Raw genomic sequence first — 15,929 nt, 5'->3', positions numbered from 1 at the left:
CAAATTAGATGACGCATCCACTTCTGTGCATGGGAGTGAGTCACCCTGGTTAAGTGCCTCATCCCACTTATAGGCAGTTGTACCACTAGACTAAGAAATTAATCTCACCCAGGGCCGGCTCCAGGCACCAGCAAACCAAGCATGTGCTTGGGGTGGCACATTTTCAGGGGTGGCATTCCAGCCAGCCTCTTTTTGGGGGGGGGAGGCGGTAAAAGCGTAGAGCCGGCCCTCACAGCAGCAGCACATCCTGCATGGGGGGCGCCCTGGGGCCGCTGCAGTTCGCGTCAGGCAGCAGCGCCCGCACCTTATGGCCGGGTGGGCTCCGAGCGGGGGACACTTGGGTTGGGGGCCGCCCCGCCGGGTGCACGGAGCCACCTGCAAGTGCCGCAGGGCGGCCGCCCCCGAGCGCCGCAGCCAGGGCAGGGCGAAGCGGCTTGAGCCGCCCAGGGACTGCAGCAGGGTGGCCAGGAGCAGCAGTAGCAGCAGAGGGACCATAGGGGGACCGGTGCCTGGGGCGCTGCCGTGTGGGGCCCGTGTCCTGCTCTCTGGGGCTCCACTCCCTCTGGGGCTGCCCTGCCCCAGCTCCTCAGCCAGAGCGGGCCCCCAGCTCTGCCCTCCCAGGTCCTGGCTGGTCCTGGAGGCGGGAGCCCTGGCTGGAGGGACCCTGGGCGGAGGTGCGGTCCGGGAGCCCCGCTGCTTACCCCGACCCTGCCAGCGCTGGAGCGGCTGGAGGCGAGTCAGCGGAGTCAGCACTGGTGGGGGGAAGCCCAGGGCTGGGGCAGCAGGGAGTGTGGGTGGGGTGGGGGGAGAGCCCAGGATTGGGGTGGCAGGGTGTGTGGGGGGAGCCCAGGGCTTGGGTGGGGGGCAGCCAAAAATTTTTTTGCTTGGGGCGGCAAAAAACCTAGAGCCGGCCCTGATCTCACCACAATGGATCCTGCCACTGCTTCACTCCCACTGTTGACCCAAGTACGGTCAGTTAAACTTAGCCAGGCCTTTGCCTGTGCCTTTGCTGTCAACACAGGGGATGCAGAGCCAGGAACTGAAGCCCGATATAGCGCCTTTATCATGAGCCCATTGTTAAGGCTAGGATTTAGTCACAGGTATTTTTAGTAAAAGTCCTGGACGGGTCACAGGCAATAAATCCAAATTCACGGCCCGTGACCTGTCCATGACTTTTACTAAAAATACCAGTGTTTAAATCTTGGGGGCGGGGGGGGCTGTTGCTGGGGGGGAGGGCATTGGTGGGGTGGTGCCCTGAGCCAGCGGCATCATCTGCTGCCTGGGGCCACGGACTGCGGCTGGTCTCGTGGCTGCTCCAGCAGTGGCTAGTGTGGCTGTCCTGGGGGGCCACATGAGGAGCTGGCCCTGGAGCCAGCTGCTTCGGAGGCCCTGAGATCAGCCACACTGGTCCCTGCAGAAGTCATGGAAAGTCACGGAATCCGTGACTTCCAAGACTGACACGGAGCCCTACCCGTGGTCCTTCAACTTTCTGCTGAGTATTTTTCCCCAGGGACTAGCAGCCACCCCACATGTGCAGCTCTAGGAGCCTGAATTCCCTTTTGCACACGCTGTTGTTTTGGCCAGAGGATCGCTATAAGGAACTCGTAACTTGTGAGGCAGTTCCTAGAAATGGCACTAGAATTTCAAATGCTGCCTTTGGACCTTGATTCCGCTCTAAACTATTGCAACACTTCAAGAAAAGGAGAGGTTGGCTGAGGTTAATGAGAATCGACATGTTCGTTCGTTTAACAGAAAATGAAAGCCAGCCCATTTCCGCATTCTCCAGTTATAAAGACAGTCATCAGCCTAGGGCTATTCACTACGCTTTATGACTTCATGGCTCTCATCCTCCAGTTAGAAATCGCATGAAGGTCAAATCCTCAGCTGGTGTAAATCTACCTGACCCCTTGAAGTCAGTGGATCTATACCAGTTTAGAACTGAGAGAACAGAGGCCAGATCCGCAGCTGGTAGAAAGGGGCTGGATGATTCTTAGAGTTAAGTACAGTTAAAGTCACTCTTCTGTTTGGAGTCTATTTTCTTTTAAGTCATACTGGTAGAAGGTAAGAAGGGTAAGCAGTCGGCTTTAGTGCTTAAACACCCGAGTCTATATGGACATGAATCTCAGATTTGAAAAGTCTATTTTTTATATTCCAGTAGGGCCCAGAATCCTGTTATGGAGCAGGACCCTACTGTGCAAGGTGCAGAACAAAAACATGGTCCTGGCCCCAGGGAGCTTACAAGCTAAGTGGCAGCTATTCATTTCTGACTGTTCTTGACCAAAAACTATGAATCACCTGGCTATGGAGTGGCATTTAGGCCTCGAGAAGTCTGTGGATCAAGGAGAAAAACCTTAGATTGCCCCTCTGAATCCAGCTTGTTTCCTCAGACCCTGACATAGTGGGACAGAGGGGGTTGACAGGGCCCGTGGAGCTAAATAATGCAATCAGGCAAGTGAGTCCAGCTGCTCACACATCCACAATGCACAGCAGTGCGATTGCCCTGTTGGGAATAGTGAAGCAATGGCCATTTGGAGATTGTATGCAACTCAGGAGTACTGGAGACAGAAGAGAGCATATGTGTTAGTCAGGCTGAAGCAAGCACGGACTGAACTCAAAGCATATTGTGTTGGCCGGTCAAGAGGTGAACCCAGATGCATTTCCAAAGAAGCAGGTGAGAAAAGAACCCCAATTTCGGAAATGCAACACAGATGTCAAAACGCCGAGAGCATTATCAGTGATTGCTGCCATCCTGTTACCATGGCCTTCAAGAGCAGCAAGTCTGTTTTCTTTCCATATGTGAGTTTACATAACCTGTTTTCCTTTTCCTATTTGCACCTGGGATTTGTTGTTTCAGTGTATGTTGTATGTCCCCCCTCTAGTGGCCAGTTCACAGGACAGCCTCCTGCGGTCCCTGCTAATGGTGTCAGTCTTTTAGCTTAAGTGACAGAGACCCACGCTTGTAGTGCGGGCACACCTGGGTTCTGTCCCCACTGATCACCCACAGGGAGGGAGGTTGTTACACACAGTTTACTCAAAATATTTGTCATTCTGTGTTTTTCAATGTGCCCTTGAAGCTACTAAGAGACACCATGAAGGATCATGGGCCCCCACTATTTGACCCACCTTTAGTTTCTTTTAGCTACAAGGTCCATCTCATTCTTTGTAGCTGCCAGTTTGCTTCAGAGCAAATGTACCTCTGTGGTCTTTTCTAAAAAAGAAGAAGAATGAGTGCCAGCCTCCCACAATAACAAATCATTGCTAAGGTGCAGGAATCAGGAAGGAAAGACATTTGAGTTTCAAGGGGCTGCATTAAATAAAAGAGGGAAAATGAAGGCATAGCCCGTAGAACTGGAATTATTTGCTGTAAATTCATTTTTTTTCTATATTTGAAAAAAAATCAGCTGACAGTACCTAGCAACAGGCAAGGGGCAGCACCTGCTTGTAGAGACCATCTGAAGCGTCAAAATAATTCAGCGTAAATGCGCCCAGCTGCTCTTGCACTAAAATGCTGCAGTCAACAGTCCCTGGTAGCAGCTCCCTGAGGAAGGGTCTTGCAGCCATTTCCAAAACTTAAAGTAAAAAGAACTGGTTGCTGAGGAAGAGCTATGAGTCTATGGAGAAGCTACGAATAGCTCAGGAATGTTTTGGGATCACATCATTGAGATACAAGGACAATAGAACAGAAAGTGCCTAGGAGGCCTGAGAGTTTAAAAAAAAAATTCACCCTACAAGGGCTATTGGGCACCATGAGTGCTGGAGTAGAACATTCCTTGGCCTGTACCCCGTTTCTGGGCATGAACACCTCCTAATAGCTACTTGAGTCATGCTACTAGGACTGGGTCTATTGTGCTGAGAGCTCTAGCAAACACAGGGTGCCTCACACACCCACACAAGGGAGTGAGGGTATAGGTACCCACCTATGCAGTGCGTCGTTGGTCTGTAAATGGGGGGCAAGGGAGGGAGAGTGATTGTCACAGGGCTGCTAGCACCCCCCCTCCCACGCAGGAGGGCAGGAGCAGGCCAAATCTTTGGCTCCACCCCATTAACATCCTGGTCAGCACAGCTATCCTGGTATAGAGGAGGCAGTAGACTACATCACCTTAAGGTTTCCTCATGGTACAGCATAACTATGGGCTGCCACCTATACAGGGCTTGTGTCAAAGTCACAATTGAGCCTGTTGAGTGAGTGTGGGGGGAGGGGGGGAAAGAGAGAAAACTGAAATGGGTTTCCTCTCCATACATATCTTGGGGGCACAATCTGTGTCAGAGTCCTGCACCTAAGAGGGACCTAATTTCAAAGTGCTGAGCCAGCTCCCATTGGCTTTCAAGTGTTTTTAAGCCACGTACTGGTACAGTGCTTTATAAACAACTCACAGCTTCATCCAGTGTCCACTGAGGGCAATGGAAAGATTCCTTTGGACTACAACAGGCTTCTTGCTTAAGATGAATGGGGTGGGAACAGACTGGGCTGACAACAGTGGAAGGCACCGTAGCAGAAAACAAGATGCTCCAAACATCTGCTAACTTGGATTGAAAAGTCAATGAGCATTCTGTTTGTTGCCCTGTACACCTTGAAATTGAACTAATTGCTCCAACATTTCAGTGCAATGCTCAACCCTTTCAAATCCTCGTGTGCTTTAGAAAGGGCTGCTGTCATATTCATGACAGATGCGCATAGAGTCCTCGGTTTCTTTTTCCGGACTCTCTTCTGTGCATTCAGCTGCTTCTTAAAACACCATCTGCCTTTGCACGGGGCTCTGGTTTGCACGTAACACTCTACTGGTGCAGTAAGTACTGCTCAGAAGATTTAAGAAAAAATGAGCTAGCAATAGAAAGAAGCAACTTGGTTTGGATTGTTCGCTGGCTACGTACGTTTCAGAGCTAAGCAAACATGCTGCGGTCACCCAAGTTGTTCCAGGCTCCTTTTGATTTCATTCGGGAATGAGAGAGAGCGCTCTGCTAAAGGTTGATATATGACACAGGGGAGATAAATCAAGCGGCGAATGGCTATCGCGGAAATAGATCGGAGCACAGCTGTCCATTTATTTGGCGGCATGCTGGCTTTGAATGTGTTTGGTGTGTAAATCAGGGACTGTTAACATATTCAGCCGGATTTCACAAGCCTTCCACGTTCAGTTCCCCCGCAAAGCGAATAATAGTAAGAGTCATTGAAAAGCCTTGGGCAGTCAGTCTCCCCGAAACAGCTGTTTTACTGCAGATTCCCCTTTGGTGCTACTGAGAGGCTGAAGCATATTTTACGGATACCTTGCTTTTGCCCAGAGCATTCTCAGTTCATGGTGATTGACAATAGGTTTAGAAACACAATCAACATTTATTAACAGAAAATAAATGCAAGGCAGGTAGAAAGCAGACAAGCATATGGGTGGGTCTACAGAGGATTAACATATTTAAGGGCCTGAGGTGCTGAGAACTCACAGCTCCCATAGGCGGGAACTTCATTTGTATCCATGCCTGAACTGTTAACAGCACTCAGACTGGCCAAGACACGGCTGCAGGCGTCTATGGGGGTGAGCGTGCTCTTTTGCAAAATTACTGCAGGCACTACAAAATACAGCAGTAACTCTCAGTTAGACTCTGCCTCAGCTAAACTGCAGGGCTATTTCAGTGATGGCCTTTGAAGAAAACCTGCCTATGACTTTGGAGAAGCCCAAGGCTGTCCAGGCCTCACAGGTGCTGGAACTAGGGGTGCAGCCCCGCATGTCGTCCCCCCCCCCTGCTGCCTTGACATAGTAACAACCCAACTACGTGGTTTCTGCCGTCAGCACCCCAGAACCTCTGCCATGACTCGGTGAGAACGGTGGATTCTGTGCATGCGCTTGAAAGCCCTGCTCAGTGGAATATTCTTTCCCCCCACCGCTGAGGCGGTTTCCTCTTTGTGTTTAACAAAGCAATATTTTTCAGTACATTGCAGTGTGCTTTCGGTTTCCTAAACACAACATCACACTCTCTAGTTGTGCTCCAGGCACTCATTGTAAAGAAGGCAGAGCAGATGGGAATTGACTTGGAGACTGGCCTTACCCTAGCTCACTTTAGAGGAGCAGATGAGTGTTTTCAAACAGGGTTTTATTTCCAGGCCGGCGGTATGGATTTTTTCAGGCAGGGTAATGCTCTGAAGAATTGCCTGAATGGACTGCAAGAGACAGAGTTTTCCACGATGGATACTCTCAGTCCAGGCATTCCTATCTTGGCCATAAGAATGGCCTCCCAGATGAAACATGGCAGGTGCACTCTGTCCCTTAGCCTACACTGGCTAGATCCTTAGCTGGTGTAAATCAGCAAGGCTTTGATACCAACTCAGGATCTAGCCCAGCAGGCTAGTTCCTGGGGAATTGTGCCCCAGGGCACTAAATCCCATCAGCGAGTCTCATCTCAAAAGCTAGACGGGACCAATTCACGTCAAGGCGAGACGTTGCTCTGGAAGGGTCGCTGCATTGAGCCTGCACTGCTGCTGGGGGAGCTGCTCCTTGGAAACCGCCTGCTAGGAGATGACGAGGGAGGGGAGTGATTTAAAAATGAGAACGATTAAATTGTACTTCCCACAACTCGGCTCCTTTAAATCACTGTTTTCACTGCGTGCAGACAGGCAGGTGGGCGGCTGGGAAGGACGGGAGGCAGCAGGAGTCCGTGTGTGCTGCGCCTAATTGCCAGCTAAAGCCTCACTCAAGCCATGACGCAGGCACTTCATGCGCACTTCAAGCATCCCACTGGCACCAAACACCTGCCCTGAATTATCCCCCGCTCCAGATGACTAGGAAATGGCAAGTCCCAGGGAGAACAGTCCAGAGAAATCAAACGTGGTCCACACCGATCCACGGCAATACTGTAATCGACTGGATTCCGACTTGGGAAGGCTTTTACGAGTCAGATCAGCTGATTTAGGGACCAATTGTGACATTCTTACTCTGCAAGTTGTCTCACTGATTTCAATGGGAGTTAGGCACCTAGGCAATTTTGAAAATCATCTGGGATGCCTGGCTGCATCGTCAGGCACCTAAATACCTTTACAAATCTGGCCCTCAGAGCATTCTGCTGAAATCAATAGAAGCGGAGGATATTTAGTGTCTTTGAGGACTGGGCTCCATGGCAGGGTAATAGCCAATTTAGCATTGGACTATGCCCCAGTCTCGGTTTCCTCTAAAAACTGCATCCAAACGCTTGCAAGAGAAATAACATTCCTTCTTGGGGCCTGGTTTATTGAAACAACATCACTGTTCAAACGTCAATGGAAATCAAAACAAGTCTTTCTCCACCTCCACTTTCTGTAGCCACTTGCTCAGCTCAACAGGTCTTTCCAAAACCCCAGGTTCTGCTAGCTGATGTTTCTATTTCCTCCTCCCTTTGTGACGTAATGGTTATGTAAGCACCAACAAAAGAAATCAAACCCATCACCTGGGAGGCAATTAATTAGTCACAGGTGCGACTAAGTCCAATTCTCTTAAAGGGCCATTCCACCCTACGACAGGTTCTTTAAGAGTAGTCTAAGGCTCCGATCCTAGGTTTGGATGAATAAGAGTTGTAGGAGTGGGCTCTATTTTATTCTGGGCTTTGCCAATGATTGACATTGGATAACTCCCTTCACCTCTCTGCCTCTCCATTTCCCCATCTGTACAATGAGTTAATAATGCAAAACCTACCTTTGTAAAGCCCTTTGACATCTATGCATTAAAAGAACTAAGTACTAACTTGTGGATCCCCTGCACTGGAATAATTTTCTCTCCTGCATCCTTACCACCCATGCTGCACGTAGGGAAAAACCAAGTTCAATCCAAAAGCCAAAGAGGAAAAGCACCTTGGGTTTTTAAAAAAAAAATTATTTGTTTTACGTAAGTGCCTATTAGAAGCTTGTTTGTGCCAGTTTCTATCAGCTCCATGACACTGCAACGTATGCAGATGTGACTGAGTGGAAAAGCGTCTTGGCTGCCAAAGTACTCACCAGAGACTCGATAACAAGGTGCCATTGTGTAACGCTGGGCAAAGGCTCCAAGAATAACAGGGAGTAGAAACAGAAAAGGCATTCGAGGTCACCTAGCTCAGCAGTTCTCAACTAGGGGTCTGGGGCTCCCTGGGGGGGTCATGAGCAAGTTTCAGGGGGTCTGTGAAAATAAACCGGAGAGCAGGGCCAGCATTAGACTCCCTGGAGCTCAGGGCAGAAAACTGAAGCCCAAGCTGCGTGGGGCTGAAGCCAAAGCATGAGCAATTCAGCTTTCCAGGGCGTCCTGTGGTGTGGGACCACAGGCAGTTGGCCTGCTTGCTACCCCCTAATGCCAGCCCTGCCTTTTAATCTACTGGATATGAAGAAAAACAGTTGTTGTGGCACAGGTGGGCCATGGAGGCCTTTACAGCATGCTGGGGGTGGGGAGCAGACTGGGAAAGTAAAAGGTTAAGAACCCCTGACCTAGCCCACCCTTCTGCCATTGCAGGATCACTCCCAACGCGTCTTTCTTCAGTGAAATACCTGTAAACAGCTCAAGCATTGCGGTGTCTATCCTTGTCATTGAAAAACGGTTCCACCCTAACAGCAATTACAGCTCAGCCTTCTTCTTGAAAGGAAGGATGGTGTTGTGGGTAAAGCATTGGCTGGAGATTGAGGGTGCAGCTCTTGATTCTGTCAGATTCTCTGTATGACTAATCTCTCTGTGCCTCAGCGCCCTATCCTTAAAATGGGGATGAGGATACTTCTTTCTCTTCATTTATCTTATTTATTTAGACTGTTAAGGGCAGGAGTCTCTCTTATTTTGGGTGCTTATGGTACCTAGGTCAATGAGGCTCTGACCTTCATTGGGCCTGTAGGCACTATCATACTAATTATTCAACCTAAATCAGGGGTTCTCAAATTGTGGGTCGGGACCCCAAAGTGGGACACAACCCCATTTTACTGGGGTCACCAAGGCTGGTGTTAGACTTGCTGGGGCCTAGGGCCGAGACCAAAGCCCTCGAGCTTCAGCCCTGGAAAGGGGGGCTAAGGTTACATGCCTCTTGTCCAGAGGCCCTTGGGCTTCAGCTTTGCCCCCACCCCGGCCCCTAGCCTGGGGCAGTGAGGCTAGGGTGGGCTCGGGCTTCAGTGCACTCTTGGAGTCATGTAGTAATTTTTGTTGTCAGAATGGGGGGGGGGGGGGTGTCATGGTGCAGTGACGTTTGAGAACCACTGACCTAAATATTCCTTAGTTTTTTTTTAACTTTCTGGTGGTCAGAAGTGAACTATTGCAGTTGAAAACCCATAATCAGAACCAGTGGATGAAATATAAGAACAAGAACTGCAATTTCAAATTCTTGATATGATCAACTTTAAATTCTTTCTCTGAGTTTCATTCAACCATGTCACATTTTTTTCTCCAAATCACTAATAATGTCCATTGTTAAAACTGGGATCAATTGGAGTGCTGAATATAAGATACAGGCAGTTCCAAATTGCATCACTCCAGGTACATGTCAAACACCCATAAAACCTGGAAATGTAAAACCAAATCCCCAAAATACAGCACTCCATTATTTGTTTGGTTCTGAAATTAAAGCCGTTTCCATCTGGCTGGGAATGCAAAGTTAGAGAAAGCTTTGTACTGAATTCTTTATGCCAGGGGTTCTCAACCTTTTTCTTTCTTAGCGCCCCCCCACCCATGCTATAAAAACTCCACCTGTGTCACAACAACTGTTTTCTGCATATAAAAGCCTGGACTGGCATTAGGGGATAGAAAACAGGGCAACTGCCCAAGGCCCATGCTACAGAGCCCCCCATGAAGCTACATTTCTTAGACTTCAGCTTCAGCCCCAAGTGGTAGGGCTCAGAGCCCCGGGCTTCAGCTTCATGCAGTGGGTTTTTGGCTTTCTGCCCTGGGCCCCAGCGTGTCTAATGCTGGCCCTGCTTGGCAGACCCCCTGAAATCTGCTCGTGGGGCCCTGGACCCTTGGTTGAGAACCACTGCTTTATACTTCCCAATTTATCACTCACCTGCTTTTTGTCAGAATACAGCTGCTAAAATTATTCAATAGACACAGACTAATATACCAAGGCATTAACTGCACCTTAGTTTGGCATCAGAACAAGTCTCTTACATAACCCAAGTAAATATACTTCAGCTCCAAAAAGAGATTTTTGGTAATTAGCCGCAGAGACAATTTGAACGGTTGAAGCATTTGAAACCACTTTCAATGTATACGGTATCTTTCAAAAATATACAGCATTAACCCCTAATATACCTACTGAGATTCACTAAAAACACAATGATGGATGGAAAGGATGGATAAGGTTAGATGTAAATGGGGTGCTTTGCCCCATTGTAATGAAGTTTCTGCTCATATCTGGGCGCTTGCCTAACCGAATGAAACTATTGCTTCTTCTTGTTTTATGGCCAGATTTTTCACGCGTACTCAGCACAGAGCCGTTCCCATTCATCTGCCTCTGAGCACGTTTCATGCCACTGTTTTTATAGAGAGTTGTCTTTAAGTTATCCCTTCCCAGAATCCTTTGCAATGGCTATTGTGGAAGGTGCCGGGGATACAGGCCCGTGTGAACGATCTGGCTTCCACAGCTTACAGCAACAAACAGAAAGCCTTTGTTTGCTCAGCAGAATGAGATTATTTTTGTCTCTTTTCCCTTTCCAAACAATGTTGCTTTTAGTTCATTTATCTGCTTATCAGAGAGTGATATGTAAACAGAGCGCTGAGTCCTGATGGGAGGTATATAGTGATTCTTTAGAGTGGTTGGCTTTGAAAAGCAGTCTAGGCAAGCGATCAATCCAGTGTTAAGGTCCCCTATCTGTTTGCTCTGACTTTTGCCACCATCAGACAAACTGGAGAAGCATCCGATAACAGGACCATTGGGCTTTTCACAAATTTTTTATTCCAAGATCTGACAACTATTTGGTATAAAGCAAATAGGACAGATTTTGACTCATTCATAGAGTTTAAGGCCAAAAAGGACTGTCAGATCATCTAGTCTGACCTCCTGTACAACACAGGCCATAGAATTTCACCTAGTCACCCCTCTATTGAGCTTAGTCACTTGGATTTGACTAAAGCAGTGGTCACCAACCGATTGATCGTGATCGACTGGTCGATCCTGGAGACTCTCCCAGTTGATCGCAATCTCCAGTCGCTAAAAGTCCCTGGTGCAGCGGGGCTGCTGCTGAGACAGGCTTGCTCCCTGCTTGCTCCGGCCCCATTCTGGGGCCAGAAGCGACCAACATACCCCCATGACCCCAGGGGAGGGAGCAGCGATGTTCGTACGCTGCTCCTGCCTGCAAGCACTGCCCCCGCAGCTCCCATTGGCCAGGAACGGGGAACTGTGGCCAATGGGAGCTGCGGGGGGTGGTGCCTGCAGAGAGGGGCAGCACGCAGAGCCACTTGCCCCACCCCCCGGGGGGTCCTGCTGTGCGGCCGACCAGGAGCCACTGAGGTAAGTGCTGCCTGGCGGGAGCCCGCATCCCAACACCCAGCCCTAAGCCCCCTCCCAGAGCCAGCACCCCATACCCCCTCCTGCACCCCAACACTCTGCCCCAGCCCAGAGCCCCCTCCTGCACCCAAACTCCCTCCCAGAGCTTGTCCCCCCCACCCTCTCCTGAACCACAGCCCCCTGCTCCAGGCTCAGCCCCAAGCCCCCTCCCACACTCCGAACCCCTTGGCCCCATCCCAGAGCCTGCACCCCCCCCACCCCAGCTCGGTGAAAGTGAGTAAGGGTGGGGGGACAGCAAGTGATAGAGCGGGGGAATGGAGTGAGCGGGGCGGGGCAGGGTAGATCCTGGGTTGCACTTAAATTCAAAAAGTGATCTTGTGCATAAAAGGGATGGAGACCACTGGACTAAAGCATCTTCCAGACAAGCATCCAGGCTGGATTTATAGACACAAAAGAGACGGAGAGTCAACCACTTCCCTTGGAAGTTTATTCCAATAGTTCATCACATGCACTGTTAAAAACTAGGGCCTTATTTCTCACTGGAGTGTGTATGGCTCCAGCTGCCAGCTGTTCTTTTCTGTCTTTTCTCCTTAGATTAAAGATCCCATTAGTACCCAGTATCTTCTCCTTGTGAAGGTACTTAGACACCAAGACCACATCACCTCTTCAGCTTCTCTTTGATAAGATGAAGCTTTAAGTCTCTCTCATTAAGGCATTTTTTCCAGCCCTCAAATCACATTTGGGATTCTTCTCTGTAAAGTATAATCTGGAGTAATTCCAGTCAAATCAATGGAATTACTTTGATCTTGCTGTAATGTAACAAAGATCAAAATCTGTCCCCTAGTATTTAAAGTGAATTTCTAGTTTGAAAAGTGGCAATACAAAAATGGCACCTTCTTATTCAACAGAAGAGTTGGTTGGGAATTTTTTGACAACGAGGAGTCTGGTGGCACCATAAAGACTAACATTTATTTGGGCGTAAGCTTTCGTGGGTAAAAAACCCACTTCTTCAATGCATGGAGAACTATATAATTCTATTTCTGTAAAACAACGGCAGCGAAGAGAGTGAACACAATTCTATTCCTTCATGTGCAACAATGGAGTTGTTCCCTACGATATGTCTACACTGCAATTAAACACCCGCAGCTAGCCCGGATCACCTGACTCTGGATTGCACGGCTTCGGGGCTGTAAAATTACAGCATAGATGGTCGAGCTCAGGCTGGGGTTCTCAGGATGCGAATGTTTACACCGCAATATTACAGCCCCGCAGCCCGAGCCAAGCCTGAGTCCGCTGACCTGGGCTAGCCACAGGTGTTTAATTGCAGTGTAGACATACCTTAAGTTCCAATTAGTTATGCCTGTGCAACCTCTTTGAAGGCAAATTTGGTACTTAGCTGGCAGAACTTCCCAACCACTAACCAGAGTGAAATCCTTCCTGTTACTTTATTCCAATCCACAGGTTCTCCAGCCATCTCATTCTCTGGCCCACTCTGTACGAGAAGCCTTTAGTCCAGATCCTCAAGGTATTTAGGCACCTAACTTGGCACCTACATTCCTGCTACTTGTTCCATTGAGGACCAGATCCTCAGGAGGTGCCCTGTGGAATCAAGCATATCTTGATGTGAGGTTGCAAAGGCAGCTATAAGAATTCGGAACAAAAATAAGTTTCATCATACATTTATGCATAACGTAAATTTGATCTGTTGTGATCAGCAACCTTTCCATGGGCACAATCTAGAAAAGAGAAAGGTGAAGGTCAGGTCTTATTACAAATCTTTCCACAAAGTTCTTGTTCAGTTAAGTGATTTTCCACAGCTGCTTATATGTCCTGCCTGGTAATCTAAGCAGTCACTTCCTGTTATTAATCATCTCTCTCTTTACAATAAGGTGAATAAGAAGACTAATTTATTCCTGAGCTTGGCCTCTCAACAGCCATTTTTTCCACCAGAATAAGGCCAAGTAAAAGGGGGAAATGGAATGCTGTTAAATACAAAGGTGGATGAAATGTTGAAGAGTTGAGGACCACATGTAAAAAAGGGTTGGCAGAAGTGCAAATATAAACCAGAAATATAGAGAAATGAGTGCAGATAGAGGGCACCTACAGGACAGTATGCAAGTGAAAACAGACCCGGATACATACTGACAAGAGAGGAATCCAATACAGAAATGCTTTATAGATTGAAGAAAATACCAACATCTGTTCCAAATCAGAACAGTATTAACTGGCTGAAAACTACAAGTGGCTCATGCCAGCTAATGCCTATGTCAACGAGTGTTTTCCAAGATATAGCATTTTTGTGGTTAGTTTCAAAGAGCTTTTTAAAATCCTTTATTCTGGACAACGTAAGCCATTTGAGACCTACAGAGCGAGTAAATTCTAATAGCCTGCAGTACACTGAAGGGCCAGTGTGAGGCAAAAGGTGTTGTGAATACGCTATTTATAATGAAAGTTAGTTTTAACATTCGGCTCCTTATTAAATAGAGTAAATTATAAGCATCTGAATTACAAGACTATAATGTCATGGGACACCAGTCCATGAGAACAGAATTACGGAAGTACACTTGTGAATTAGGCTGTGTCTTTCAGTGTGCTCACTACACTGTACAAAATTAGCCAATCCTGGAGCAGTTTTTGCTTACAATTTATTTTGTTCGCCTGCCCTTTGGTACACAATTCTCTCTCATCGTTCGCTACAGAAAATCTTGTCTGATCACAGCCAATATCATCTTGTTTCCTTCCTGTACTCAAAACATACTTTTAATCTCTTTACACTGGAAAATATACAAACTGAAAAATCGGAGGCAAAATGGGGCTTGGATTTTAAATAGCTTCACATTATTTGTACTGCAATAGCACTTGGGGCCCCTGTCAAATATCAGAGTCCACTTCTTCTAGTAATTGTGAACGCACAGAATAAGATGACCATCCCTGTCCCAAGTAGCTGACAATCTAAACGCTGGGGGTGAGAGTCTGTTCCACACCTCCAGAAGGGGGAGCAGATAAGGTGCAGGCCAGAGGAAGAGGACAAAAGCAGCTTTAATCCATCTTTGTTGTCATTCCAATTCTGGGCTGCTCCAGGGCTCAAAAAGCCCCTGGTGTAACTTAGGGCAGCTCTCTCTCTCATGTGCGTGGCCATGGCCCCCACTCTCTAGCACATCCTTCCCCCCCCACCCCCGCCGCACCCAGACAAGGTCCCAATAAAGTCTGTGTGTCAGTTCAGTCTCGGATTTGCATTGCTTCTAGCCCAGGTGCAGGTGGTATGTTCAGAGGGAAGTGAGCATGGCCGGAGCTCAACTGTGCTCTGGTTATTCCTGGTTGGTGGAACATCTTCTTAAGGACTGTTGGCAGCCAACACAAATTAGAGACATTCTGAGGCTGCTCTACATTATGCCAGGAACCAAATCAGCCCCAATATCAGGGTGAAGCATGAAAACCACTTTTCATGACTCCCACTCTTGTGCTGAACACAGCCTGGCCTGATCCAAGGACTGATGCCGGTACAAAGCTTTTCTAATCCATGGTATTAAGTAGCTCTTGTGATGAGAGAAATTCTCATAATGAATTGAGATTAACCAGTGTTTAGCATTCAGTATTAAAGAAAAACCGGACAGAATCTCAGATTTTTGAATTGCTTAATGTAGATACAATTATGTAACGGACTGCCACATTTCAGTTCATCTAAATGTAATTGCTTCTAATTGAAAAATGTGTAATGTAGACAAGATCTTTTTTCAAAAAAAAAGAAGACGACCTATATGGGATATTATTTCCCTGAGAAGGAGAACTATGAGACTATTTGCTCATCAAAAACACAGAGCTCTCTACTATAGGAAAGTGTCTGATAATTTTTTCCAAAGATCAGTAAAGAAAATTTTTTCCCAAAAAAATGCACCGGAGACTTTCCCTTTCTTGATTTTTTTGATACATGATGCATTTTTTATTTTTGTTTCTTCTAGATATATGCAATGAATCTGGAAATTAAATCTTATTCTGATGTTTAAATTAAATACTGGTGTGAAAGCCCACAGTCACCTTCTTAAGCTACGTGAACACTGTGCAGGATTCAGGAAAACAACCTGGCAGGCAAAACTTATATTACTATTGCCACCTTCTAGTATTTGCTTCCCTAGCAGAGGAGAGACCAGCCTATATGTGCAGACTTAGGACTTGATCCTGCAAATATGCACATGGCTTAATTTTAAACACCTGAGAAGTTTCATTGACTTCAGTGGGACCAAATGCATGCTTAAAAACATACATAAATGTTTATATGACCCAGGGTATGTGTAGCAGTGCGGGACTCACCCCTGTGGCGCCTCCTGCTGGTCTCTGTTGGGAATGCCAACCTTGGAGCGCCCTCTGCAGACTGGTGATCCGCCTTGCCGCTGGCCCCATGTCCCTCCCAGGACCCCGGTGCCCCTTTTCTGTGGGTGCTGCCTGCTGGCAGGAACCCCTTTCTCCCAGGGTCTTCCCTCTCTGGGGAACCCCAACCCTCTAATCCCCACCTTGCTTCAGTC

The sequence above is a fragment of the Trachemys scripta genome, chromosome 7 (genome assembly GCF_013100865.1).
Source record: "Trachemys scripta elegans isolate TJP31775 chromosome 7, CAS_Tse_1.0, whole genome shotgun sequence".
Taxonomy (NCBI): Eukaryota; Metazoa; Chordata; order Testudines; family Emydidae; genus Trachemys; species Trachemys scripta.
Note: the sequence above shows the minus strand (reverse complement) of the source record.